This window comes from Pipistrellus kuhlii, unplaced genomic scaffold (assembly GCF_014108245.1).
Source record: "Pipistrellus kuhlii isolate mPipKuh1 unplaced genomic scaffold, mPipKuh1.p scaffold_m20_p_45, whole genome shotgun sequence".
Classification (NCBI taxonomy): domain Eukaryota; kingdom Metazoa; phylum Chordata; class Mammalia; order Chiroptera; family Vespertilionidae; genus Pipistrellus; species Pipistrellus kuhlii.
This window is the reverse complement of record NW_023425546.1, coordinates 2269446-2294037: the sequence shown is the minus strand read 5'-3', so window position 1 is coordinate 2294037 and position 24592 is coordinate 2269446. Positions and strand designations below refer to the sequence as shown.

The 24592-nt window shown below is 39.9% G+C and overlaps 1 long non-coding RNA gene across 1 annotated transcript; it reads left to right on the top strand.

Annotated features, from left to right (window-relative positions):
- Positions 1-435: 435 nt before the first annotated feature.
- On the top strand, positions 436-18272 carry LOC123651297. The gene is made up of 3 exons (XR_006739919.1): positions 436-447; positions 1638-1643; positions 18127-18272. It is a non-coding gene; the product is annotated as an uncharacterized LOC123651297 (long non-coding RNA).
- The last annotated feature ends 6320 nt before the right edge of the window (positions 18273-24592 follow it).

Below are 24592 nucleotides of genomic sequence, written 5' to 3'. Positions count from 1 at the left end.
AAATGATCAGGTCAAATTGAAACTAGACTTAACACAATAAGTAAACTGGTCTTAATGTGGCTCCTTAATAAAAATGAGGGTGATTTTAGGGGTGGGGATTATGTTTCAGTAGACTCTGTAACACACAGCTGTGAATATTAGACTTAAAACTATTTTTTAAACCTATGAATTGAACTGGATCTTGAATTTATCTGTAGCTTTTACCCTAATATTACTAAAATTTATAACACAGTTTGTCTCCACCAGGTTACAAGCCCTAATTGCACTCAGGGAATATCACCTCTAAATACCATTACCACCTCCTTCTGTGCTCAAGCTTCATCATCCCTCTGACAATGGTTCTGAAGGAAACACTTTGTCCCTCTTTAGCATGAAGCAGTCACAGAAGTGACTCTGTGCTCTTTTATTCTGAAAGAGTTCAAAGCCAAGAGCCTTGAGGGGAGTGTGGTAGGCATGTAGACAGACATGAGCAGAGCAAGGACGATGGCCAACCAGAGGGAAAATGGACAGGACCTTGAGGCGTGCTTCTCACTACTCCAATGACTCTGAAGCTGGCAATTGAGGAACCTGTGAAACTGACCTTTATTTACATCTTGCCTAGGAGGAGTTGGCACACCTATTGCTAATATATAGAATTACTAGAGGCCTGGTGCACAAAATTCATGCATGAGGGGCTGTCCCCTCAGCTCAGCCTCAATCCTCTCCAATCTGGGACTCTTCAGGGGATGTCCAACTGCCCATCTAGATCAGAAGTCAGTACATCCTGGGACCGCTGCTTCTAATCACTCACCTTCCTGGCTGCCTGCCTGGTTGCCCCTAACTACCCACCTCCCCACCAGCCTGATTGCCCCTCATTGCCTCTGTTGCCAACCTGATCACCCCTAACTGCCTTCCTGCCAGCCTGGTCGCCCCACACAGCCTGCTTGTTCAGTCATTTGGGCATCCCTTGGGCCTGTCCTGGGCAGCTGGGCAGCCACCATCCAAAGCTTGTGTGTGCCTCTAGCTTGCCCTGAGTGGCTGAGTAGCCACCATTTGAGGCTTGCCTGCACCTTGGGCTGGCCCTGGGCAGCTGGGGGCTGAGGGAACTGGGAGACTCTGGAGGAAATATGTGGAGTAGTTGGGCCCTCCTGCAGGTGGGCCAGGCCTTGCTGTGTGCCCAGGACTGAGGGGACTTGGTGCTTCCATCTTGTGGCTCTGGGCATCATCATCTTTGAGGGCATGTCAGTCAATTAGTTTATTCGCCTCGTATTGGCTGTGGGCACCACCATCTTTGCAATGGCTAAAGGGCCCATTAACAAGCTAAAGGAGTTCATCACCATCAAACCAGAATTATATGAAATGCTTAAAAGTATTCTTAAGAAGAAGAAGAAGAAGAAGAAGAAGAAGAAGAAGAAGAAGAAGAAGAAGAAGAAGAAAAAGATAAAAATTATGAACAATCTATCAACAAGTGAATCTAAAAACCAAGGGAATAAAAATCTTATGAACATAATAAACTGGTGAATATAGTAGAATCAGGGGCATAGAAAGGGAGTGTGGACTGACAATTCTTGGTGTAAAAGGGGTGTGGGGGGGTGCTGGAAGAGACTGGACAAAAAGCGTACACCTGTGGATCAGGACAGTGTGGGGGGAGGTAAGAGCAGAGGGTGGGGTAGGAACCTGGTAGAGGGGAACTATGGGTGAGTGGGGAAAGAGGAACAATTGTAATAATCTGAAAAATAAAAATTTATTAAATTAAAAAAAAAGAATTAACCAATCAGCCGGGACCGGTTTGGCTCAATGGATAGAGCATCGGCTTGGGGACTGAAGGGTCCCGGGTTCGATTCTGGTTAAGGGCATGTACCTTGGTTGCGGGCATATCCCCAGTGGGGGTTGTGCAAGAGGCAGCTGATCAATGATTCTCTTCGATGTTTCTGACTCTCTATCTCTCTCCCTTCCTCTCTGTATAAAATCAATAAAATATATTTAAAAAAATTAACCAATCAGACACAACCTTATTATGCAACCTGAGCAATAAGATGCAACTCTTATGACTTCTATATTTATGGTTCAAGACAGGGAATTCACACAGAACAGCTACTGTGTTGGCTTTGGCCATTTTTTTTCTGACAATCTAAGGGAAAATATGTCATTGCCCCTGACTACATAGTCAGGTGTTGCATGTTTTGCCCCTAGCGCCTGGTAGAAATTCAATGTCTATATGGGTCAAGTGCACACCAATGACCCCAACATGATGAAGACCATGTGGAAGACAAAGGCTTTGAGAAAAATATTCAAATGAGCCTTTTATGGGGCTACATAGAACTGATTTTGAAAGTTTCAAGGCAGACCTTGGTTTGAGTTCTGGATTTACTGCTCACAATCTTGTGACATTGGAAAAGTGACTTCACATCTCTAAGCCTTAGTTTCCAGTAAAATATACCTGGCTCACCTAGTAAGTTCTCAATAAAGTTAAGTTACTAAGTAAAGTTTGCTCTCTGTTTAGCCTAGTGTTGATAACTTTATTTTGCTCCCAGCAACTTCTCTAAGACTGGGGTAAACATTATCCACATTGTTCTAAAGTAGGGGTGTCGAACTCAATCAGAGAAGGGTCCAAAATCTAAAATCCAGCCTAAATCGCGGGCCGAATGGTTTACTGAACAGTCATAAACTGTCATTGTGATGGAAACGCAGCGGAGTGCAGTGATGACAGCGCGGTGCGGGCCACATTGCAAGGCCTGGCGGGACGGATTTGGCCCGCGGGCCTTGTGTTTAACACATGTGTTCTAAAGCAGTGCATGTAGTCGGGCAGATGGCACTGAAGCTGCTAACGGTTCTCAGATGAGGACAGCACAGAACTGGGTACCAGTGGCTCCCGCTATTTCTCTCCGATAGTCTTCCTCATGCTCCCCTCCTTGGAGGGAGGTCTCAATGATAATGTTGACATAGCAAATGTAGGCTTCCACTAGGAGCCCTGAGCATGATCATTTTATCTACATTTGCAATGATTTTTGTCTTACTGCAGAAATAGCTTTATTGATCTCTGTCTACAGAGCCACATCTGATGGCTTTGAACTTGGTTTGCACCAGGAGCAGCCGAGAGGCCACCTAGACCATCTGGTACGGTAATTAAATTAAATTCCTCTTTCTGTTTCATATGCCTTTTTTGTTCTGCTTAAACTAGTCAGTGCCATTGCAGGTGGGTCACAAGTCTGTGCCCTTGGTGTCATTCTTCTCAACCCAGTGATGGCAAGGGCTCCTCCTATGGTGGGAGTCCCTTCTGTGGTGGCACCTGCTGCTCAGGGAGGGGAGGCTCTCAGTTCCTGGGAGTTCTTCTCCAGGAAGTAGGCTAGGACAGTTTCTAAATTAAATAAGGAGGGGGCTGGAGAAGTGATTATTCACTCAGGGCATATGAACAGAAATGACAGGGTAAGATGAAGGGAAAAGGGGAATCAAGACAAAGTACTGAGAGTTTTAAAATGGCAGAAGAGTAAGAGAATGCAGCACGGACATGCTCCCAGGAATAAACTGGAATTACAACTGAGATATGGAAAGGCTTCCTGAACAAGCAGTGGAAACCTCCCAGGAGAGAACCGTGATATCCAAGGATGGAAGGCAGAGACCACTTAGGGACTGGTAGGAGGGGTGGAGGCACAAAAGAGCTGGCCCATCACCCACAGATGGCAACTGAAGACCCAGAGAGTTGAGTTAGCTATAGGAGGGTGCCACTGAGAACTCTGGGATCTAATCCAGAAGCTGGACCCCCCAGCAGAGAACACCAAACTGAGAAGGGTACCCACATAACATCTAGCTGTGAAAGACAGTGGAGTGCTGTCTGCCAGCAGAAAGTTCAGGAACCCTCTTAAAGGACCAATGCACAAAAATTCCCTGTAGACTCACCCACCTCGTGATCTGGCAGAGGGAGGGTGAAGTGGACAGGAGCTGTGAGAGCAGAACCCAAAACTGGGGACTCAGAGGATAGAGCTCAGAAGGCAGACATCCCAAGTTTCCTGGACTGAGCCATTTCCTCACATGATGGAAGGCATCTTTCCCACATAGACATTGCCTTGCCTGGTGGGGGAGGGAGGGGCGTAGGAATACAGTGAACACCTTGGAATAGATATTGGAAAACACCTTGTCTGGAGTCCACTTAAGATATTAAAAGTAACAATTAGCCTCCAGGCAGAAGTAACTGCCCCACCCTGTTAAACACACACACACAACAACAACAACAACAACAACAACAACAAAACTCTTGTCACACCTGAGGACAATTGCCTTGGGGCAATTCAGGTTGGAATCCTATTAGTCTATAGACAGAGGAGGCTTTGAGTCTTTGCCTAATCTAATTAGTCAGAAACAGCCTTTAAAACTATCTTGCATTAGAAATTGAGAGGTGTAGAGGATATACCAAAAACATAGTAACAGACCCAAACATACAACCAAAATGAAGAAATAAAGAAACAATCACCAAGTGAAAGAACTAGTGAATTCTCCAGAAGAAGAGATAAATGAAGCAGAGATAAGACATTTATCTGAAACAGAGTTCAGAGTAATGATGGTAAAGATGCTCAACAGTATAAAAAAAATATAGTAACTATGAAAAAAGAACAGTCTGAGATCAAGAATGACATAACACAAATAAAGAACACATTGGAAGGAATACACAGCAGATTAGGGGAAGCTGAGGATCCAATAAGTGAATTAGAAGACAGAGTTGAAAATATCACTCAATTAGACAACCAAAAAGGAAAAAAAAAGAAAAGAACAGGAGGACAGCTTGAGGGAGCTATGGGACAATGTAAAATGTGAAATATTGGAATAACAGGTGTGCCAAAAGAGGCAGAAAGGGAGAAAGGCATAGAGAAGGTGTTTGAAAAAAATAATGGTAGAAAAGTTCCTAATCTGGTAAAGGAAAAAGTCACACAAGCTCAGGAAGCACAGAAAACACCAAACAAGAAGAACAAACAAACTGATGTGCCCAGACACATCATAATTAAAATGCAAAAAATTAAAGGCAAAGAGATAATCTTAAAGGCAGCAAAAGAAAAGAAAACTGCTACCTGCAAAGGAGTTCCCGTAAGGCTGACACTTAATTTCTCATCAGAAATGCTACAGGCCAGAAGGGAATGGCATAAAGTACTCAAGGTAATGGAAAGCAAGGATCTGAGACCAAGATTACCATATCGAGCAAGGCTATCATTCAAATAGATGGTCAAATAAAGAGCTTCCCAGACAAAAAAAAAAAAAAAAAAAAAAAAAGGCTAAAGGTGTTTATAACCACCAAGCCAACATTACAAGAAATGCTAAAGGGATTGCTGTGATGGATTGCTGAGAAGAAGAAACACAAAGAGAGAAACCTAGCCATACAGAATTAAAATGGCTATAAATAACCACCTCTTAATAATAACCCTAAGTGTAAACGGATTAAATGCTCCAATCAAAAGGTGTAGGGTAGCTGAATTGATAAAAAAAAAAAAAAATGATCCAACTGTATGCTGTCTACAAGAGACCCATCTCAAAACAAAAGACACATACAGGATGAGAGTGAAGAGATAGAAAAATATTTTCCATGCAAATGTAAAAGAAAAAAAAGCAGGAGTAGCCATAGTCATATCTGACAAAATAGATGTTAAAAATATCATGCTATGTGGAATAACCCAGTCAGAGAAAGATAAATATCATATGATCTCACTCATTTGTGGAATATAATGAACAACATAAACTAATGAACAAAAATAGAGCCAGAGGGGGAAAATATTCTAGAATATAATAGAAGTAATCCTGTTATTTGCAGATTTTTAATATTTTCTATAATTTTTGTAAGATCATACTATATTAGTACACTTTGTGTAATATTATTATACTTAAAATCCTTTTATTCTTAAAATATTAATGTTTATTGCTTATAATGTTATTAGATGTAAGATCATTTTTTTTGAATAACTGGTGTTCATTACATGTAATATTATCATATTTAAGATAATTTTTCTTGAAATATTAAGGTTTATTGCATGTAACAAAATATTTTTCTTGAAATAAAAAAACTGGAAAAAAAAAAAAAGGAGAACATGAATCTAAAAAAAAGGACTTAAAGTAGTGATTTCACCTTCTTTTTGGATTTAAAGTCACCTCCAGGTCTTTAGTGAGAAAAGTCAGGAGAGTTCTTTCTTCACCCTTTTCTATTGCCCATTCCAAGACATCAGAGAGTAGTCATCACTTGGAATCATTCTTCCTGTCAAAAATCTCTGCTAAGCTGCCACGCCTCAGGATGTGAGCCACTTGTTTCCCTTAGTCTTTGAGGCTTCATGTCAGCCCACTCACCTGCCCTATTCTGTTCACCATTACTGCTTCTGCACTTTGAAGCTCGGTGATAGCAATTACACTGCAGAGCATTCAGCTCCTAGTCCACAGAAAGCAATCAGTAAGGCACTGACTTATGATGAAGTGAATCGAGGAGTGTGATCATTCCTTGAACCATTCGCCCCAAAACCTCTGCACAAGAGGAGCTCAATCTGATTGCTCCCTTTAAATGTATTGTCCATTCAATTCACCAACTTTGTCAGATTTTACTTGTGTAGGCCCAATATCTATCATCTATCTATCTATCTATCTATCTATCTATCTATCTATCTATCTTTCTATCACCTATCAATCATCTACCTACCATCTATCTATATCAGTCAATTTCTCTTCCTCTCTCTCTCTCTCTCTCTCTCTTTCTCTCTCTCTCTCTCTCTTTCTCTCTCTCTCTCTCTCTCTTTCTCTCTATTGTGTGATAATCCTCAACCAATAATCTCATCTTTATTCTAAAATTTATTTCAATACAGAAGTTGCAATATTATAAAAATATTATGGTTCTTGCCTTAGCTAGTTTGGCTCAGTAGATAGAACATTGGCCTATAGACTGAAAGGTCCTGGGTTCAATTCTGGTCAATGGTATGCACCTCAGTTTCATGCTTGATCCCCGCCATGGTTGGGGTGCATGGTTGGGTGCAATCAGTCTTTGTTTCCCTCTCCCTCCCTTCCACTCACTCTGAAAGTCAATGAAAAAATATCCTCGGGTGAGGATTAACAACAACAAAATATGTTTCTTACAAGGTGAAAGACAATTAGTTGACTATTATACCCTAACCCTCCCTATAGTTTTCTCTGCATGATAGGATCATTTGAAGATTTTGCTGGCCTGGGTGGCACTTGTAATACCAATACATCATATATTCTGCATTGCTTAACATATTCCCCAGACATTCTGTCACAGTAACACAATTTAAGTCTGTATCTATAAATTTGAAGAGATGGCTATAAGATTAAAGAAAATGTTACTAGCCTAGTTCCATATAGCAATCTGAGATTATCCTACCTGATAAAAAAGTAACATGCAAATTAACCATCACCCCACTACACCCATAAGCCATGCCCACAAGCCAAACCCACCAGCCAATGAGGAGTGAATATGCAAATAAACCCAAACAAGATGGCTACACTCAAGGCTAGAAAGTTTCAATTATAGAAAGTACATAAATCCAAACAGAAATGGCTGTAGCCACGGAGCTGAAAAGAGTGGGAGGCTAGGGTTGCCCCTGGGAATGGAAGAAGCAAAGCTTTCTGCATACCCTGGCCTGCCCAGGCCTCCACTCAAGGCTACAAAGTTTCAATTATAGAAGGTAAACAAATCCAAACAGAAATTACTGCTGGCCACAGAGTGAGCAGAAGGCTTGGCTCTGCTCCAGGCTACAAAGTTTCAATTGTAGAAGATAAATAAATTCCAGATACTTGGGTGGCCAGGGGGTGTGGCTGGCCTGCAAACCACCACAGGCCCTCACTCAGGCCACCCCATGCCCCAAAGGAACCCCTACCCTGGTCTGGAACACCCTTCAGGGCAAACCAGCTGGCCCCACTCGTGTACCAGGCCTCTATCCTATCTAATAAAAGAGTAATTGACCATCACTCCAACACACAAGATGGCTGCCCCCATGTGGTCAAAGATCCTGCCCCCATGTGGACACAAGACGGCCACCACAAGATGGTCAGCAGGGGAGGGCAGTTGAGAGGGACCAGGCCTGCAAGGGAGGGCAGTTATAGGCAATCAACACTGCAGGGGAGGGCAGTTAGGGGTGACCAGGCCGGCAAAGAAGGGAAATTGGGGGCAAACAGGCTGGAATGGAAGCAGTTAGACATCAATCAGGCTGTCAGGGGAGTGGTTAGGGGGTGATCAGCCTGGCAGGCAGAAGCAGTTAGGGGCAATCAGGAAGGCAGGCAGGTAAGCAGTTGGGAGCCAGCAGTTCTGGATTGTGAGAGAGATCCCAGATTGGAGAGGGTACAGGCTGGGATGAGGGACACCCCTCCTACTCCTGTGCACAAATTTCATGCACCGGCCTCTAGTTCTTAATGAAATCCCTCCCTTGCCCTCGCATTGATTATGATGTTAGCTCTAGGTTTGTCATAAATTGTAAAGAGCACCTGAGAAGGCGCATGAGCATTTTTTAAAACTATTGTCAGCTGAATCCAGTGGTGTTAGCAGAGCCACATCTTGTAAACACACCTTGGCAGAGGCAGGAGTGTTGTCAGCCTGACCTTCAGGTGCCAGGCGTGGGTTTTGCTATTTAAATCCAGTCAAGCACCAGGAATGAATACCACTCTGGCCCACCCAAGAATGCACATAATCACCTTTGTCTTGACCTTTAGTAAAACTTCCTGGTTTTTGCTGTATAAAATAAACATGCTGTATTGGCTTTGTGTCCCTCAAAGTCCATCAGAGGACAGTGGTCCCACCAAGTCCCAGCTTTCCCTACTGTATTTGTGTCTGTCTCTTTGGTTTTCTCAATGCCCTGTCACTCCTACTCAGGGACTGGCCACTCTCTAGATGTGCTGGGTGCAGAAAAGAGAGAAATATTTATATCTGGCTCCTGGATCCTAGGACCTGAATACTGGAGCATTCTCAAAAGTCAGGCAAGGGAGTTGCTCTGAGAAGTGCACCATGCAACAAATTAAAGAAGTAAGGTAAGGTGTGGATTGTTGTCAAAACTGGGTGTAAAATACGAATATTCAGGGTTTCAGGAAAGAGACCTTTATTCTCAAATGCTTAAAACTATGCTTAAAGGTAGAGGATGTTCTGTTAAGCATAGTCAGATTCTTAATTTCTTAGGTTTTGTTAATGAAACTTGTCCATGTTTTTCTGAAGAGGGAACCGTTAACTTTCAAACATGGGGAAAGGTCAGAAAGCTGTTGTGTCACTTATACACAGCAGAAGGTCCAGAGAAGATTCCTATTCCTATATTATGGTCTTCAATTCATGATTGCCTTGATCCTGCACAGGAGAATTTAAGAATGTCCAAGCAGAGTGTGGCCATAGCTTTAAAGCCTACAGTGGAGGAGTGCAAATCTCTAAAATTACCACTTCTCCCCTCTGTGCCTCCTCTGCCTCTGCCTGTGACCACAATCAAGAGCCCACCTGATGAGAGATTTGCCTCATAATATTCAGCAGGAGCTATATAGAGTTTGAGGCAGAGCAGAACAAGAATCACTGTAAGTGGGATGACTCAGATGATAAGAAAGGTTTTGCTTGCAGCTGCCCAGCCTTTATGGCTGGATGCAGGCTCTCAGCCAAAAGTGAAAGCAACTTCCTATTTCATTTTCCTGGAGGCTCAAACTACTTGTACTGGGCTGAACCAAGTAGAAAGGATTAAAGAAATTTCTCAACAGCTGCCAATAATTTTTTATCTTAAAAAATATTTTTCTTTCCCTCTCAGACCACCAGAAACTCTTAGCTAGTTAAATTTCCTTCTATGTGTCTGAATTATAACTTTAATATTCTTTTCTCTGATTTATGATTTTATTGTGCTATGTTAAAATTTTTAGATTTTAAGATTAATTTGAAAGTGTAAAATCTGTAAAAATTGCAACCCAGGGAAGTTTAAACAAAGGCCAGTTAATTCCAAGCACGCCTGTGATGCATAAACCTGAGCCATAACACAGGGTTTAAGAAAAATCCCTCGTCAGAAGGAAGTAACTAAAAATGCCCTACCCCAGTAGTCAGCAAACTCATTAGTCAACAGAGCCAATATCAACAGTACAATGATTGAAATTTCTTTTGAGAGCCAAATTTTTTAAACTTAAACTTCTCCTAATGCCACTTCTTCAAAACAGACTCACCCAGGCCGTGGTATCTTGTGGCAGAGCCACATTCAAGGAGCCAAAGAGCCACATGTGGCTCACGAGCCACAGTTGCTGATCATGGTCCTAGCCCATTGACTAGTTTTTTTGGTGATCCTGTAAAATGGATGCCAGGAGTGTTATTAAAACTCATTTTTCCATGTTTTTATTTCTCAGTAGGTTATTTGAATTTTGGATAAGTGAGACATTCCTCACAGTTTTTGGAAAATGTCCAGAATTTTTGCACTCTTGAAAAGATAAAGACTAGATTAAGAGAAATGGCACACCCCACTCAATACTGGGTGGCTCTTGACCTGAGCCCCATATCTCTTCACTGATTCTATGGAATAAAACCCAAACATGGTTATCTTTAAAAGAAGACAAAAACGACACAAGACTGTATTTGGGCAACAAGATTACTGCTTCCATAAAAAAGTGTAGTTCTTAAATTATAATGACCGCATTCCAGGATTGCCTCCCAGGTCCCAGGGCACTCCTGTTTTTATAAAGGAAAGTAAAATAAAATGATACTTTAACATTAACACCATCAACAATCAATATGTTATCTCTGCTATAGAATTTGCCAAAGAAAATGCCTTAAGTAATAATAGTTGATGTTAAGTCAAAATATACATAACTAAAATGAAAGGTAGATGGTAAATATTTTTCAGTGGTAATTATATATGACTAAACATAGTTTTCCAAAGTTCTTAGTAACTTAAGGACTTTGGAACATTGTTAAATATATAGGCATTTTTAAATGACAAAGTACTGAAATGTCAGTGTGAATTTGCCTCCTGTGAAGAATCTATAGAATAGAATTGAATCTATTAATTGAGTGTGTTTTGTTTTTTATTTGAAATATATCCTTAGAAATGTGGATTTTGCTAATCTGAAAAACGCTAGGTGTTTGGCTTGCCAACTAGAGTTTGAGGCTTCTGGAAGTTTGGAATTCAAGTTAGGTTGAAACTGTATGGTTGCAATGGCAGAGTGGATGGAGTGTGTGAAGGTTTATCTGTGAGAGAAATGGTTCTTGTGTTTTCTCTGGAGAGATTGTTGGTTCGGAGTGTATTGTGGGCCTTATGTGTTTTGTGTGTGGAGAAATTTCAACCTAAGAAATAGTATTTTGTTGGCCTAATTAGAGGATAAGGATTAATTCTGTGGTCTGAACTAAATTTTTAATGTTAACCAGTTTGAATTTAATAAATGTCTTTTAAAAATAATTACAAAAGGTGTATAATATAATCTTTGGGTTAAGTATATTTAATAGTTTTTCCAAGTTAAATTTCAAGACTGTAATTGAGAGATACCTTTAGAACATTTCAAAGGCCCTGGCATGATTCCAGGACTTACACGACCCTCTTAAAAGAAATATTTTTGAACTAAATTAGGCCTCAGAAGGTAGAAATATGAAAAAAATTGCCTCAAGACCTTAAATGATTTTTAAAGGTTATTAGAGGACATTAATTAGTTAAGACCTTATCTAAAACTCTCTAAGGAAGAAATGACAAATTTATTCAATATACTTAGGGACCCTAAGAAAGTTTTATTAAGTGTTTGCAAAGACCTACAGAGTCAATTTTCTAATTTTGTGACTTGCATGTAACAGCAGTTTGCAACCATCTAATAAATATAAATGCCAAGCAGCTAGGGGCCATCTAGTAAACCCTGTCTTCCCTAAATCAAAGACACTTAAAAGTCAGTGATTTATATTTTGCCTCCCAAATAGAGGTTAAATAGCTTATGGCATAAACCTTATGCCAAAGTACTCAAAAAGACTTATAACAGAAATCTAATTAGTGTCATTTACTGTCCATACTCTGGGTCAAATAAAGTTCAGGGGAACTAATAGTGGAAGGTTACCTGAGGCTTAATATTGTCATAGAAACTTGTCTTTCACCTGGAGATTACTCATTATGGAAGTATTTTATCTATGTTTGTGCTGACATTGGACCAGCCTATGTTTAGGGGAATGGTATTAACTGCTGCATTAAAAGAGATATTATACCTCAGGCATTCACAATTTTGATAGATGGATCCAGGTCTGGAAAGGCTGGATCTACTATAGCAGGAAGCAAAGGTCCTTCAAACCCCTTATATTTCAACACAACAGGTAGAAATACAAGCTCTTATTTATGCCTTGAAAGATTTTGCTACAGAACCCGTCAACCTATAGTGATAGTGCTTATGTGGTAAGTATGGCCAAAATTATTGAAACAGCTACTATAGAGCACACTAATTTGGAGAAACTCGTTCATTTATTTTTCAGCCTTTGAAAGGTTGTTTGAAAACGACAATGTCCATATTTTATTGGCCACATTAGATCCCATTCTGGCCTTCCGGGTCCCTTGGCTGTAAGTAATAAGGAAGCAGAGAGCCTTGTTGCCTCAGTAGAGGAGGTCACTCCATTTCCCATGGCACAGGCCTCACATGCCCTACATCATCAAAACGCATCTGCCTTGCTCAAGCAACTCCATATTTCCCGAGAGCAGGCTCGCCAAGTGTCAAGCAATGCCCTCAGTGTGTTATCCACCTCCCTGAGCCATCATTAGGGGTAAATCCTTGAGAACTTAAACCTAATCAAATCTGGCAAATGATTTACCTGAATTTGGCATATTTCAGTGGGTCCATGTCTCCATAGATACATATTCATACTTCATTTTCACTACTCCCTGTAGTGCAAATCATGTAACTAACCACTGCCTAACAGTTTTTCCAGTCATAGGATCTTCCTTAGAGATAAAAACAGACAATGGGCCCGCATCTGCTAGTTCTGTTTTTCAGCACTTTTGTCAGCAATATCAAAGCTTTCCTAAAACTGGTGTCCCTTACAATCCTCAAGGTCAAGCAATAGTGGAAAGAGCCAATCATACTTTTAAAATGCAGTTACTAAAACAAAAAGGAGGAGATGGATGTTATGTGTCACCTCAAACAAACTCAGTCATGCTCTTTATACTTTAAATTTTTAGAATTGCAGTGCAGAGGGAAAAACATCAGGTCTCCTGTACAACAGCCTTCACCGGATTAGCCTGGTGGAAGGATGCACAAACCAGACAAGAGTTTTCCCAGATTCAGTAATGATGTGGGGAAGAGGTTGTGTTTGTATCTTTCCGAAAGGAGCAGTGTAGCCAATCTGGGTTCCAGAGCATTATGTGCATCATCACAATTGACCCAGAGAAACTCCTTGTCTCTTCACTCAAAAAGACTGAGAGTTGTCCCAATGATGGTAAAGTGGAAGAAGAATATAAACCATACACAAGGGACAGAGGTGCCATCATGGAGTCAGCTGAAGAAGTTAACAACTGCAGCCCAGCAGAAAGTAGAAAAGCAAGAAGAGGAAGCTACTCCCTCAACCATTTTCTGGCTATGCTAGCATTGGTTAGCTGCCAGTGTTCTGCAAAGTCTTGCTTAGACAAGTCCGAGGACTCTGAGTTAATATACACCAGCAGCAAAAGAAACTTTCATTTAGTAACTAAAACTGTTAACATGTCTGTAGTTTGATTTCTCTCACATTGCTGTGTTGGATTGGCATCATTTTGTTATTATTTTAATAGCTAAAGTTTTGCTCTTGACATTCAAGTTTTAAAATAATAACATGTGGGTTTTTGCATTGGCATTGTTTGCAATTGTTTAAATATCAGAGCTTTGTTCTTGATGTTTAAGTTTTGCTTTTATAATAGTAGCTTAAAAACAAAAGAAGGCGCATGAGCATTAATTATTGTCAGCTGAATCCAGTGGCATTGGCAGGGCCATATCCTGGAAACACACCTTCCAGAGGCAGGAGTGTTGTCAGCTTGACCTTCAGCCCAGGCACTGGGGGCCAAGAATGCATTGATGAATTTGTTTTATTAATATTTTTGAGGATTTTTGCATGTATACTTATTGGGGAGATAGGCCTATAATTAATTTATTTGTAGTGTGTTTGTCTGATTTTGGAAAGAGGATAATGCTGGCCTTGGGGAGGCTTCCTTCCTCTAGGAATTTTGGAATAGTTTTAAGTTAGACATTAGGTCTTCTTTGAAAGATTTGTAATATTTACCTGTAAAGCCATCTGGTCAATGATTTTTGTTTGTTGGGAGCTTTTTGATTAATGCTTTTCTATCCATGGTTTTTATCAGTCTGCTTAGAATTTCTGTTTTTTTCTTCTTTATTTGGGCTTGGATGATTGTATGTTTTTAGAAGTTTATCAGTTTCTTCCATATTGCTTAATATGGAAGACATATGGTTGTTTGTAGGATTTTCTTATAATCCTTTGTATTTTTGTAGTGTCAGTTGTTATTTCTCTTCTTTGATTTCTTATTTTATTTATTTGGGTCCACTTTTTTTTCTTGATAAGTTTAGTTAAAGGATTATCAGTCTTGTTTATCTTTTAAAAGATACAGCTCTGGATTTTAATATTTCTTCATGTTTTTAGTTTCTATTATGTTTATTTCTGCTCTAATCTTTATTTCCTTTCATCTCACTTTTGTGTATTTTTGTTGTTTTATTTCTAGTCCCTTTAGGTTAAGATTAGCAGGTTTATTTGAGATTTTGTGTGTGTCTTGAATTAAGCCTGTATTCCTATCAATTTTTCTGTTCTGACTACTTTAATTTGTCCCATAGATTTTTGGGTTGTTGTGTTTTTCTTTATGTTAATCTCAATGTATTTTTTAAAAATGTCTTCCTTGATCTAAATGCTAATTAGCTTCAATATGTTTGGGTGCTTTTCAGTTTTTCCTTGTAATTGATTCTTAGTTTCTAATCACTGTATTAGGAGGAGGTGCTTGGGATAATTTCAGTCTTCTTAAATTTAATGACTTGTTGAGAGGCCTAACAAGTACTTATCCAGGAAAATGTTCCCTGTGCACTTGAAAAATATATATGATCTGTTCTTTTAAGGCAAAATGTTCTGAAAGTATCAATTAAATCTATGTAGCTTAATGTGTCATTGAAGGCCACTGTTTCATTGTAAATTTTATATCTGGAAGATGTACCCATTGATGTCAATGGAATATAAACGACACTACTATGACTGTATCCTCCTTGATCTGTCCTTTATATTTTTAGGTGCCCCTTTGTTGGGTGCATAAATGTTTACAAGGTTTGTATTGTCTTGTTGGATTTATCCCTTTATCATTATGAAATATCCTTTTTCTCTTATTATAACCTTTGTTTTAAAGTCTATTTTGTCTGATGTAACTATTGCTATACCAGCTTTTTTTGTTGTTTACACTTGCATGAAATATCTTTTTTTAAATCAATACTCATGTGAAGATATTTTTTCCCTATTGATTTCTAGAGAGAATGAAAGAGAGGGAAGAGAGAGACATGGAAGGGAGGGAAGAGGGAGAGAGGGAGAGAGATAGGAAAAGATAGAGAGAGACAGTGATTGGTTGCCTCCTGCATGCTCTCCTATCAGGGTTAGGGAACCTGCAACTGAGGTACATGCCTTCAACTGGGAATCAAACCCATGGGCCAATTCTCTAACCACTGAGCAAACCAGACAGGGCTGAAATATCTTTTTCCATTCCTTTACTTTTAGTCTCTATGTGTCTTTTGTTCTGAGGTGGATCCCTTAAAAACATGTTATGGGTCTTGTTTCCTTACCCATTCAGCTACCTGTGTCTTTTGATTAGAACATTTAATCCAATGATAGGTATGTATTTATTGCCATTTTGTAATTCATATTTATATTTCTGTTTTTATTCTTCCTAAAGTAGTCCCTTTAACATTTTTTGTAATACTGGTTGGATGGTAATGAACTCCTTTAGCTTTTTCTTGGCTTGGAAATGTTTTATGTCTTCCTTTCAATTGTTAATGATAGCCTTGCTAGGTAGAATTGTATTGATTGCAGATTCTTTCTTTTCATCACTTTGAATATTTTTGTGTCAATCCATTCCAGACTTCAATTTTTCTTTTGAGAAATCAGATGACATTCTTATGGCTATTCCCTTGTAGATAATTGTTTTTCTCTTGCTGCTTTTAAGATTCTCTCTGTCTTTAATTTTTTCAAATTATCAAATCCCAAGACACCCAGAATGCAGGCCATAAAGTGGAGGAGAGAATGATCAGCACTATAAGAATGGACCCTAGGCCCTGCAGAGAGAATATGTGAGCTCTCCAGAGGCTAGAGGTGGGCCCAGAAAAGATGATGTTTCAACAAATATGCCAGTGTGTACCTCTCTCCCCATCATCTATTTTAATTCTCTGGACCTTTGACTTCTGAGAAACGGAGTTATATATACTTAATTACTAATTCACATAACTATACTGTCACCTGCATAGAATTAAGCATCTCATATTGGACTTTTCCTGATTTTTTTTTTTTTGAGAGATTGAGGGTAAAATGAAAGAAAACTTTAAAAAAAAATATTTTATTGATTTTTTACAGAGAGGAAAGAAGAGAGAGCTAGAGAGCTAGAAATGTCGATGAGAGTGAAACATCGACCAGCTGCCTCTTGCACACACCCTCCCAGGGATGTGCCCACAACCGATGTACATGCTCTTGATCGGAATCAAGCCTGGGACCCTTAAGTCCGCAGACCAACGCTCTACCACTGAGCCAAACCGGTTTTGGCAAATAAAAGAAAACTTTTTAAAAAAGATATGCCATCACCAAAATAGTCTGTTTTGGTATTAACATTAACATTAACATTAACATTTAGTCATGTTACAGAAGCAGTAAGTTCAGTGCTGACAGAAGTGCCAGGCATGTCACTTCCTAGAAAAGGAGGTGGGTGAAGAACTTCACTGGAGGCTTTGATGAGACCCTGACCCATACCAGCAGTTATTAGAGGCGGATCCTTCATTAATCTACACCATGGCAACCCTCGGGAGCATATCGTTCAGGAATTTAGACCCACATGTCCAATACTGTTTTGTTTACATGTTTTACTCGTGGCTGAATATAAAAATCATTACGTGCCCCACAAAGAACTTTCCCAGAGAGGTGGACAAAGCAGACAGAGGTCACATACAGACACCTGAAAAGAAGGTAAGGGCATTACATGCTGACAGTTGATTGAAGAAGAAGGCATGACCCATGCTAGTAAGAAGATACACTTGACTAGTTGCAAACTAAGGAACTACTTGAATAAAAGAAAAGAAAATCAAACACTTAAATGCACACATGAGAACACACACACAGATACACATACTTGCCTTTTATTGGAAAACCTTAACTAATCAACCGTGACAATCAGATGGCCAAACAGATATAATAGAAACTGATTTCATTCATGTGACATTAGAGATAAACTTAGCAGAAAATAGTTACCTAGGCTTGGCATTGCCAACAGGTTTTGTAATATCAAAAATAAAGGACCTCATACCAAGTTTGAACATGAAAGCTTTGGAACATGAGATTCTCACATTATTAAAATCACCACTTGTTTCATGTTGACTGAAGAGTTCCAGCACAGCCAAAAATGATGCTTTTTAGATTAAAAAAAAAAAAAAAAAAAAAAAAAAAAAAAAAAAAAAAAAAGCAAAGCAGAGGTTCGCTACAGAAATATGTCCAAGGACCACTCAAGAGTTTGTTAAAATTACAGATTCCTGATCCTGAGAAAGACTGAGATTCAGTGGGCCTCAGGTACAGGCAGGGCATAGGACTCTCATCCCATAACAAATCCTCAGATGATTCAGAACCACATTCTGAGAAGCATTGAAAAATGGCCACCATCAAATTAATGGAAATTTTTAAATTTATTTATCTAGTTATTATTTAATCAAAACTGATTAATTAGAAACGTGCATATGCCAAAAACTGTGCCAGCGATACAAAGGAAAACACACAGTTTCCACCCTCAGGAAGTGCAGTTTAAAAGTCTTACAGGACAGTTGTCGTTACGTATTATCTTACGTTAAACTAGAGGCCCGCTTCATGGACCGTGCGCCGAGGGAGTCCTCATGCTGGCCTGGCAGCAGGCAGCCAGGGAGAGCCCGAGCCCTAGCCAGGCTCCCCGCCGCTCCTGCTCATCCCGGCCTGTGCGCCTGCCCTGATGCAGCCATGGTGAGAGAGACTCGCAAAACCGCAGCTGCACTTGCCAGCCACTAGCCTGGCGTCTGGTGTCTGTTGGTCAGCTGAGCGGCACTCCTGCTGTGGGAGTGCACTGACCACCAGGGGGCAGCTCCTGCTTTGAGTGTCTGCCCCCTGGTGGTCAGTGTGCATCATTACAATCAGTCCAACAATCAACTGGTTGAAAGGTTGCTTAGGGTTTTATGTATAGATACTATCAATACCAAAACAGACTATTTGAGGGTAGACACACTTTATCTAAAAAAGAGGGAATATGTAAATTGACCATTATGCCATCATAAAGATGGCAGCACTCACAGTGGAGGTAGGGTTTCCGTAACACAAGATGGTTGCATCCACAGTGGAGGCCAAGTTCCTGCAAGGAGTCTTAACAAGCCGTTAACAGGGACCTCAGGCTGCGCCCCCGCCCAGCAGGACTTGAAAGGCTTGATGGGGGCCCTGAGGCTGCACCCCTCCCAACCAGTGGGGTTTGACAGGGCACCTGAAGCTGCGCCCCCCCTCCATCCCTCCCCCCCACACCCAGCAGGGCTTGACAAGGGTGGGCCTGCTGGGTCTGGATCTCACCCAATAGGATTGGGGCTGGCTGGGGCTGGGTCTCACATGATTTTAGGAGCTGCAGGTGGGCCGGGACTTGACTCTGGGTCCCACAGTGCACCCCAGACTCTGACAGGAGTAAGATTTTCATATACATTTTACTAATTTTCTTTCATCTCTGACACTTCTATTATAGAGAAAGGGCAAATTTCAATTTTAAAATACTTCTTCAAATTAATCCCCTTTTAATGTGCATGTATTTCATGCATCAGGCCACTAGTAATGTTATAATCAAGTTTATTAAGAAAATAATCCTAGGAAAGGTTAAAAGCAATGTTATTTGGAATAAAGCAATTAAATATGAACATTATGTGACAATCTATAATGTATATCCACTATCTAGTGTAGTAGTTTAAAAAAATAAACTTAATAAATCAGAGATTAATCTTTCTTTTTATTTTGTCCAGAATGCAATATCAAATGCCTGAAATCTATCACATTTCCTTGGATTATGTTTTCATGAGGAAAATTGAAAGTGTTGCCTGGAATGGGAGCTGTGATCACTGAACTTGTTATCTATCAAAGGAAATTAATTCTAAATACTTCAAAACAGAGGCTTTGACTAACCTAGATGGAATCTGACAACTCAGATAGTTATGAAAGATATTAAGCTATTGTGTGAGCAGGATTGAAGCCTCGTTTTGATGTAATAGAAATGTTTTTCTCTATTGTTGGACTATAGAATCCATGGCACAGGTAGTTTTAAATGATGTTTTAAGGTTACACTGAAAATTAGTTGCAAAATTAGGAAGTGAATTTCTGCTCCTGTGTACTCTTCATAAAAAGTTTGCCATGTAATGTCCTTTCTGTTTTCTCTGGACAGTGTTTCTTTGGGGAGGTAGGAATAACTAAGATAAATGTCTATGAAAAAATGAATATTGATGATGCATTATGTAAGATTCAATAAAAATTGTAAATTCACCAGATGCTGGGAAAATCAGCAGCTTCTCTATTATGCATTCATTGGCCTGAGCTTGGATGGTTTCCAAGAAGCAGTTAGAGAGGCAAATGGAAAGGCCTGGTAGGAGTGGTGTGTGTGTGGTGTGTGTGTGTGTGTGTGTGTGTGTGTGTGTGTGTGTGTGTGTGTGTGTGTGTGGTGTGTGTGTGTGTGTGTGTGTGTGGTGTGTGTGTGTGTGTGTGGTGTGTGTGTGTGTGTGTGTGTGGTGTGTGTGTGTGTGTGTGTGTGTGGTGTGTGGTGTGTGTGTGTGTGTGTGTGTGTGTGTGTGTGTGTGTGTGTGTGTGTGGTGTGTGTAAACTCTAACTTGTTAAAATGCAAAACGTGCAAGCAACTTGCAAATCCTTCTTTAACTAAAAGATGAGCTCAGATTTTCTAGGAAATCAAATCAGAGGCTGAAATGCCCTGGGTCCTTTCTGCTCAGCAGGCTGGCCTCCAGGCAGTCATTTTCATGAGAACCTGGTTCTTGCCGCTAAGTTTGCTTAGCAGCACATTTCCTTGATGAGGGTTCTCTAAGCAGAGGGGAGTGAATGGGGGTTTGATTAACCACAGGCCATAATGGACATATCAGTTTCTTTTTGTAAGTGAAAGATCGTTGTTGCATATTCATAAGGAGCGTCTAACTTCAATGCTGGAGCTGTCAGGCCTCTGCGCCCCGCGGGTTAGTCAGCATGTGGGAGGCCTCCCAATGGGTGGCTTTCGGGACATTTTTCACAATCAAAGAATCCAGATTGCTCAGAATTTACTTATAAAAGTGGTTAGGCAGAAAAAGAGGTAATAGAATTTACTTTTCCCATAGACCTCTAAGAACAGTGAATGGGTTGGATTTAATGCAGTCCTGGAGCTTTTGAAATGAACTGTTCCTGGAATGGAAGAGCCAAAGGAAACTGGGAAACTGAGAGGCATGGAGGTCAATCCAATTATGTTAGGAGCTAGACGGGACCAGAATGAAAACTAGACCTTGTGTGGGATGAAGGATGCATTTTGTATTTTGGGATAATTTATATTTTACTACTATATATATATATATATATATATATATAGAGAGAGAGAGAGAGAGTCGTATATATATATATACACACATATATATTAGAGTCATATATATATGATTGTCTTAAAAATATATATATGTTATTTAAAAATATAATATCTCTTTTTTCCCCCAAAAAGAGGCTTAATTCAATAATCAGGATCAAGCCTAAATTATTTACATCCTGTCTTGAATTACTGGAAAAGCTAAGATTAGAATTAAACATTCTTTCCACTAAACCACATGCTTACTTCCTTGTGCATGCTTCTCATCTTGGTGTTATCAAGTTCTATAGCTTTATAAAAGCTTCAGTATTCCTGCCTAGAGACCTTTATGTGGGAAGGAGATCACAGCTACCTCTCCAAGAGTAAAGAAAAGTAGATTTCCACACCACTGCTTCCACTCCACCCTACATTTCACAAAACCTGGGACTAAGAAGCAGCTTCACAAACATTTTCCAAGAGACAAATGTGAAGCTGACACTTAGCCTCTCCCAAAGCTTTCAAACAATTCCTATTCAAGATGCAGATTGAAACCTCTATGATTCTATTAACTAATGCCACCCCAATAAGTTCAATTAGAAATGTACACCTGTTGAAATGCAATCATGGAAAACAGTAATGGGAGGTCATTTTACACCTGTTAGGATGGCTATTATCAAAAAGCAAGAGAAAAGAAAAAGATGCAGATTTAGTTTAGTGATACACAGGCTAAGTAATGAAGAGAGTTAGTTTTGTCTGTGAGCTCCTAGAGATCATATTTTTGATTCCTAAATTCAGCTTACAAGAAGCTTTAAACAAAAGTATGCTGCATTATTCTCATTATTCAATTAAGACTGTCTTTCCCCCAGCATTTTAATTAGCATTCATTGACTGAGAAGTAACTTGTCATTGTAGTTGGATAGGTGGTGTGCATCCTCCAAAGAAGTGCCCCAGGGACAAGCATGTCACAAGATAAAAAAGTGCCATATAACTCAGTACTCCGATCAACAGCTCAGAATGGAGCCAGACAGGGCCTTTCTGTCAGCCATTTCTTATGGCCCTAACAATTATTGCATAAGCAGGGAAGCACCATCATGTTGTATCTTGAAATGTGAAGCCTAATCATCTTGGATCAAGAAAACCTGATCCTTTGAGTTCTCTTTGATGTTATTAAACAGGAAGTGAGACATTTGGCTTCTGCGTGACTTATACTTCTCCTAAGTAAGCAGCATGTGGATGAGGGGGGCCACGTGCTAACCGGACCAGCTCAGGGGGGGTCCACATGGCCGTCCTGCAAACTCAGAGACCTGTTGGTAAAGTCACCACAAAGCATGGTCTGGAATTAAAATTTTAACTAAAAGCAGTGATGGTGGGTAGTCAGGTCATAGGCGGGTGTTATAATAATGTAAACCCTCCAATGAATGAAATAATTATTGTGTGAAATGTTTGCTGTATGGAAACTCCCAATACTCTGTAACTTCCAAAATTAACGAACACCCCACTATCTTGATGTAAAGCTCTGCACCTTAAAGTGTAAACGTCCTACTCCTGGCATAAGGCACACCGTCTGGCCCACACTGATGAGGACACAAGTTTTTTACCATGGTCTATGTAACCCTAGGATGATCTTCAGTTGTGGTCTCCTGCCCGATAAGAGGAGGACTCCACATCCTCCGAGAGACAAGCCCCTGACTGCTCTGCTGTGTGAGCCTGAACCAACTACAGCCGCCTACCTGTCTGTCTGCCCTTCAGTATGCATCGCCAGGTGGCCTTTGCTGGAGCCCAAGACCCGCTAGGAATCGGTAAATAAACCCTTTGCGAGTGCACATTCATTCTGTCTTGTGTTCCAGTTCAGCTCAGTGTCTAGACATTGAAGTACCAGGGGATAGGCCGTTATTGCTGAATCCTGGTCACTTGTGTTTATATCACTAAGTCTAGACAGATAATCAATTAATTGGGGCATAATTAGGACAGCCGGTATCTTCCTGGACAAAGGTCACTCTTTACCTTAACTGAACCTATTGTCTCTCTGCATCTCAGGTAACCTCCCTGTGAGATGTCAGGGTAACTTTAACCTCTCTTTTTCATGACCCCTCAGGGCACAACCAAATGCTGGGTGCCAGGACAGAGCACACAGATTCTTCATTGTTACTGTCATCATGTTAATTAGTGACTGTTACTACCCTGCACCCACCTAAGTAAAGGGAGCATGTGTTCATCATTTTACTCTTTATCCAATCCCAGAGGTTCCAGCCTCCCTAATCTATCCCCAGTGGGTTTCCTGCAGCCCACCTACCTCTCCTCCTTTGATTGTAATGTATAAAAATAGGTTAAAAAACACACCTTCCAATCTCCGGAGCAGCGGTAGCCAACCTTTTGGATCTCACGGACCACCAGTTACCGACTGCTGCTCTGGAGCATTATCCCAATCCATTGAGATTCTGCTTCCTGGCAATTGTGGACAGTTTGGCTCAAATAAACTCACAAAAAATCCTTGCAGATTTGATGTTTTTATGTTAACAGTTATTAAAATATTGTTGACTATGCTGTCTTTCACATCCCCATAACTATTTTGTTACTACTTCTCAGTCTCTTCACCTTTTTCACCCAGTGCCCAACCCCATCCCCTCTAGCAAACATCAGTCTATTCTCTGTATGTGAATCTGTTTTTGATTTGTTTGCTCATTTATAATTGCCTTTAAATTCCATGTATTAGCTAAATCATATGGCAATTGTCTTTTTCTCACTTTTACTTAATATTCTCTAGGTTCTTCCACACTGTCAAAAAAAAAGCAAGATTTCATTATATTTTATAGCAGAGTAGTATTAATTTTGTAAATTTTTATTATCCACTCATCTACTGATGGGCACTTGGACTTTCAAATAGTAGCTGTTATTAATAATGCAGCAATAAGCAGAGATGTGCATATATTCTTTTGAATTCATGTTTGTGTTTCTTGGGATATATACACAAGAGAGGAATGACTGGGTCACATGATAGTTTCATTTTTAACTTTTTTGAGGACCTATATACTGTTTTCCATGGTGGACCCACCAACAGTGCATGAGGGTTCCCTTTTCTTGCCATCCCTGCCAACACTTGATTTATTGATGACAGCCCATCTGACAGGTGTGAGATGATATCTCATCGTTGTTTTAATTTGAATTTTCCTGATGATCCGTGACAACTGAGCATCTTTGCATATGTTGATAGGTTACCTATATAAACTCATTGGAAAAGAGTCTATTCAGGTCCTTTGTCCACTTTTTTATTGGAATGTTTGTTTTTTTGATGTTGAGTTGTGTGATTTATTTATAAATTTTGTATATTAACACCTTATCAGATTATCATTGGCAAATATATTCTCCCATTTAATTGGTTGTCTTTTCATTTTATTGATAGTTTTCTTTGTTGTGAAAAAAAAAAAACACAAAAAACTTTTTAGTTTGCTGTAGTCCTATTTGTTTACTTTTTCTTTTGTTTCCCTTGCCCCAGAGGATATTGTCAGAAAAAAATGTTACAGAAAAAAGTTTCCTAGATTTTACAGTCTATGCTTTCTTTTAGTAGTTCTATGGTTTCAAGTCCTGTATTTAAGTCTTCGATCCATTTTAAGTTTTTTCTGGTATAGGGTAAAAGTGGCTAGATTTATTTTTTGCGTGTACTTGTACAATTTTTCCCAACACCATTGATGAAGTAGACTGTCTTTACCCCATTGCATGTTCTTGCCTCTTTTGTCAAATATTAATTAGCTGTATAAGCATGGCTTATTTCTGGACTTTTTATTCTGTTTCATTTATATGTCTGTTCTTATCCCAATATCATGCTGTTTTGATTACTGTGGCTTACTAGTGTAGCTTAATATCATGTAGGGTGACAATGTCAA